Source organism: Salvia hispanica, chromosome 6 (genome assembly GCF_023119035.1).
Source record: "Salvia hispanica cultivar TCC Black 2014 chromosome 6, UniMelb_Shisp_WGS_1.0, whole genome shotgun sequence".
NCBI lineage: Eukaryota > Viridiplantae > Streptophyta > Magnoliopsida > Lamiales > Lamiaceae > Salvia > Salvia hispanica.
In genome coordinates, this window is record NC_062970.1 from 11,106,539 (window position 1) to 11,112,262 (window position 5,724).

Sequence of the window (5,724 nt, forward strand, 5' to 3'; positions counted from 1 at the left end):
TGTAAGGAAATGAAAAAATAATTCATGATGGCCGTAATATGAATTCTTGTTACAAATTTAAGATCACATTACTTAAAAGAAAATGCTCATATACATTTAACATTCGTAAGTGCGAAGCATTGCTAATAGTTTTCGTGAGATTTAGAATTGTGTAATGAATCTATAGCATCGGTCGCATTAGAGGTGTACACAATTCATAAACCGCTAGTTTTGGTTCGGAACTGGCGGTTCAAGGTTAAAAAAAATATTGAACCTGACCCGACATGGGTTTGGCGGTTCCGATTCACGGCCCGAAACTGCCAGTTAAAGCGGCGGTTCAGAACCACCGCTTTTTTGGCCGAAACCAGTGTTTTTTTTATGAAATTCAAATTTCTGCTGGTTTACTGCCGAAACCGACGGTTCAAGTCCATGGTTTCTGACGGAAAACCAGTGTCTTTCGACCAGTTTTCAGGCCTACATCTGCCACCCATGCCTTCCACCTGGGAAGTCGCCGAAACCGCGTCAACAGGTCTGAACTAGCGGTTTATGTTGGAAAACCGCCGGTTTCCTGCACCCCTATACCTGCAATGCCTGAAAAGCCTATATACTCGCCGAAAACCTACTGTAAACCGTTGAACCAATGGTTCAAATTGGCGAACCGGCGGTTCCGATTTCTAAAAATTATGACCCTGAACCGAACTGTGGGAATGGCCTAACCGTTCGGCGGTTCGGAACCGCCCAACCTTCCAACCGTTCGAAACCGCCTTTTCGGTTTAAGCACCTCTAGGTCGCGTTTAAGGCAAAACATCTCCTTAAATACATAACACAAATTAAAAGTAATAGGTCATTGTTCTTTAGGGTTCAAAACAAGACATTTTTACTTCATTACAAGAACTTTGTATTTTAAGATGAAGTAAATGATACTATAAAAATGACCTAGATCATTTTAAAATCCAAATTTCCTATAAACAAACGAATTAACAATGACCTTATATATTGTCTTATACTCCCTCCGTCCCCCATTACTTGACACGGTTTGACCCGGCACGGGTTTTAAGAAATGTAATGGAAAGTGTGTTGAAAAAGTTGGTGGGATGTGGGTCCTACTTTTAAAGTATTAGTTTTATAATAAATGTGAGTAAGAATGAGTTAGTGGAATATGGGGTCCACTACCAAAAATGGAAAAAGTAAAGTGTGTCAAGTAATGGGGGACGGACCAAAATGGCAAACTGTTTCAAGTAATGGGGGACGGAGGGAGTATGATTTATTTTTTTATTCTGCGTTTAAAATTAGTTTTGTATTGATCACAAACCTCTACAGTATAGTCGAGTTTCTAACATGACAGTGAAAACTTTTTAAATCGATATTAGGGTACATTAGTCGAAAGATACAATGTGATTTTGTAAAAAAAATAATCCCTCAGTCCCATAGAAATAGGACATTAGGGAATGACACTAGTTTTAATTTTTATTTGGTAAAGTAAAGAGAAGTCGAAAAAGTAGTTGCAATAGTCCTATAATGGATAGTGTAACCCATAAATGATAAAATAATCAATGAGAAAGATTTCCAAAAATGGATATAGACCATTTTATGAGACAAATGAAAAACAAAATTGAGCCTACTTTTATGAAACGGATGAAATATAAAAATCTTATAGCAAAGAAATTTTATGTCTAAAAATTGTGGTCCTTTTAAAAGAATACACCCTCCGTTGCCTAAAAATAGAATTTTTTTAGTCCGTTTCTTAAAAATTGAAACTCTCCATTTTAGGAAATGAACCCCACATTTTATTAACACTAATTCAACTACTTTCTATCTTCCTCTCTTTTACTTTATCCATATTTTCTCTTCATCTTTTTACTTTATTAATTTCACATTAAAATCCGTGCCGTTTTTAAAATTCCTATTTTTAAGAAACGAAAAGATTAAAACTTACAAACAATCAAACAAAAATAAATGTAAGCCATATTATTGCCTATCTAACGCCCTTACATTGGAAGAATAATTTAAATTAATTTTAAATGTACGTGTAACTATATTGAAAATATTGCGTTATGATATTTGAAATGTGTCGAAAAAATCTTGAAAAATTTGTTAATGAATCATATTAATCATGATATGATAATGAATCCCTAAAAGTGATACTCCTATATAATTTGTTATAGTGATGAAATAGATTAGATTTGTATTTTATGTTAAAAAAAATTAAATTTATTGTAATCATAATAGATAGAGGGTAAGAATGTCTAAACATAAATTACTTCAAATCTAAAAAATAATTAAAAATAATAGAAAATTACATAATAATCCTTATTATGACAAATTAAATACATTCAATCTCTAATGAAATCACTACCCAAAGGATCATAAATGCACATCAATGCTACATACAATATTGCAGCCTTAATTTAAATTAGTTTTTACTTAATACAGAGTATATTATTTACTAATTACCCTTTTTATATTTTAAATTCTAAAATAAATAGACATAAAAATCATTAAATATGTGATGACTTGACTATTCAAATCAAACTTAATTAATCTTAAGTAAGGTTTAGTGAATTAAAAGTTAATGAAGTTTTTTATTATTTATTCAAGAATTTTGGGATATTTGAAAAGTGCCTTGTAGACTTGTAGTATAATTTATATTTGGCCATCAAAGACTTTTAAGGTAACAAACACCCTTCAGAGTTTTGCAGCCATTATTTCTGAGAAATCACAAACCTTGTACACATCATGCATGTTCTTCTCTTTTGTTTTTATTAGGAACTAAATTTTTAATAATTGCACCTCAAATGGCACTACGAAACAATCAAGTCTTAATGAATGAATGTGAAAAATGCAGTCCCTACTTCCTGACATTTTTATGTATAGAAGAAAATGTGGAAAACATAAAAATTCTAACTTTCAAAATTCTCAAAGTTTTAGGCTAGTTCACCGCTGGCCGGGATTTTTGACGATAAAAAATAAATAATACTGTATGAACATTATGATAAATCCACACTTAATATGCAGTTATATTATATAATGAAAAAAAATATTATAATTTTCTATACTTCAAATTTTTGGTGATGTATATAATTCAACTTGTAGTAGTATTTGTATTCTCATTTCTTGGTTAAAATCATATTTACATTATATTTATTTACATCTGAATATAGAATTTATTAGTCTAGTAAATATGTTGACATGACATAAAATGTATTCCCTCCGTCCCAAGTTGAGTAGAATTTCTTTTTTGGATGTCCCAACTATGTTGTGTCATTTTCTTTTCTGACAAAAAACAGAACATCCCATCACTATTACCTTATTCCATAACCTCTTTTACTCTCTCTTTATCTTTCCTACTTTATTCTTTATTCATCTCTCCGGCTTTTCAACATAATTTCTTAATCTTCATGCCCAAAAATTTGACTCAGCTTAGTTGGGACGGAGAGAGTATTAATTATTTTTGTCCCACTTTCTATGAATAGAAAGCTCAATTGATCGCGACTGGTGACAACAAAAGGCGGGAAACAAAGGAGAACATTTGGGACAATCGATCCTGACTTGGAATAAATGGGAATAACTTGAAAGAATCAAAGTATGACTATCGATGGTTTGAGAGCACTAGCTCATTGCATGGAAATTTGAAAACAAGAAGACGAAACCCTAGCAGCAACTTGGGTTTTGGTCCAAAACTTTAGATTTGAGAAGTAAAATTTTACTTACTCCCTCCATTCCCAAAAAAAATAAACAATTTGAAACGACACGAATTTTAAAGCACACTTGGTAAAATAAGAGAATGATAGAAAAAAAAGTGATTGGTGTATTGTTAGTGGAGAATGAGAACCACCTCATTAGAGAGATAAAAGTTTCCTTAAATAGAATTTGTCTATTTTTAAGGGACATCCCAAATAGGCAAATGTGGTCTATTTTTAAGGGACGGAGGAAGTATTTCTCAATGTTTTGACTCTCTAATGACTTCTAGTATTTGTAGAGTTCGGAACATGCTTGATTCGACTCTATGATTCGGAAATGAATCAAGAGTAAAACCCAAAAAGAAATACCCAGATCAATCGTAACATAATTAAATATTCGAAAAAAAGGAAACAAATTTAATAGCCCCTAAACAAGGAAGGGAAACACAAGTTTTAAAAGAGATAAACCTTAAATCTGTAAGTCCTACCCGGTCTGGGTGGAAGTGGCAGCAGAGCCACCTGGACTGCTCGTCTCCTCTACCCTCATCGTGCGTTTGGCGCATCTTCACCTTGGCCGGGTAGGCATGCTCCCTAAACCAGCCAGCTCGCTTGGCCTCTCTGGTCATCCCCTGCTCCCGACCATTTTTCACTCGGACTGGGTAAGCGTGGCGCAAAGCCACCCAGTCCGCTTGGGGTCCCTGGAATTGCCCTCTCTTCAAAGCGCGACTTTAGTAAATTGGTCATAACTCCCTCCATCGGACTCCTATTTAGGCGTGCGAGGTACTCACGCTAAGCTATTTACAAGATAAGACATCAGTAAGTTGACCTGGCCCGGGTGTGGTAATTTGGAGGCCACCCGGCCCTCTTGGAGGCTCTGTCGCCCCATTTAACGCTTCAATGCGGTTTTCATAAAATGTCCATAACTCTCTCCGCCGGACTCTGATTGAGGCATGTAAGGTACTCACGCGAAGCTCTTTCCAAGACGAAGTCATTGGTTGTCTTTGAATAGCGTTTGGATGTCATCTTGATAGGCCAATTACATGAACCATGTACACAATCCTTGTGCTCATCATTTATTTTATTATTATCATTGTTTATTTTCTAATAATGTGGTCGGTAAACTATAAAACAATTGTAACATTTGTACTGCAAGAGACTACTGTCTCATTTATTCATACATATATTGAAAGGAAACATAAAAACTCAAGAACCAACTTATTTGAGTCTGAACAAAAACACAACACACAAACAAACCCAAAAACACTTGACACGCACGCTTACACAATGAAATCTTAGCCGATCTTAGGAATTCTAGTGACGATGTCATCATCGTCAACGAAAACCCACACACGGCCGCACCTATAATCCGAAGGGATGAAGGATTGTGTTGGAGGCACAATGATGCCATTCACGAACGGGTTCTCTTTCTCGATCACCTTCACAGCCTCTTCGCCGGAAACCCCCACTAGTTCCGGCCATGAATCCTTTCCTATACATACCATAGAAATAATATGTTGAATATCAGAAGTTATATAAACTTACTTGTATTGCAAATATCTATATTACTATACATATCACATTTACCTTGACAAAAACTCATTGTTGTAATTAATTGCAATAAAGAGATGATATATGCATATTTGTTGGTGTGGTTTATAGTGTTAGCATAAATGGGGTATTTATAGGGGAAATTCAATGACAAAGCGCATGCAAAACGTGGTTTATCTTTTTTCTCCATCCTCTCAATAGTTATCTTCGTTTTGCGGTCTTAAAATATTTTCGATCTACAGCTAAGGGATTGATTGGAGTGAAACAACTGTACAAATATTATTTAGCTACAAACTTTTTTTAATAAAATGAAAAGCACGAGGCTACATAGGGTGAGAAAGTGTCTTCTATAGGCGTAAAATGTCCCAATGTAAGAAAAAATTGACTTAATGATTGCAAAAAAAACCTTTTTTATTTAATGCATGTTGGATTATTAAATACTTTTGTACTTAACTGTTGAATAATTTCGTACACAAAAACCTTATCCAGTTGTGGCCCTCATGCATTCAATATATCA

At 34.4% G+C, this 5,724-nt stretch overlaps 1 long non-coding RNA gene across 1 annotated transcript; it reads right to left on the reverse strand.

Annotated features, from left to right (window-relative positions):
• Positions 1-4,990: 4,990 nt before the first annotated feature.
• LOC125192876 lies at positions 4,991-5,479 on the reverse strand. The gene is made up of 2 exons (XR_007171487.1): positions 5,244-5,479; positions 4,991-5,148 (listed from the first exon to the last, which is right to left on the reverse strand). It is a non-coding gene; the product is annotated as an uncharacterized LOC125192876 (long non-coding RNA).
• Between the last annotated feature and the right edge of the window lie 245 nt (positions 5,480-5,724).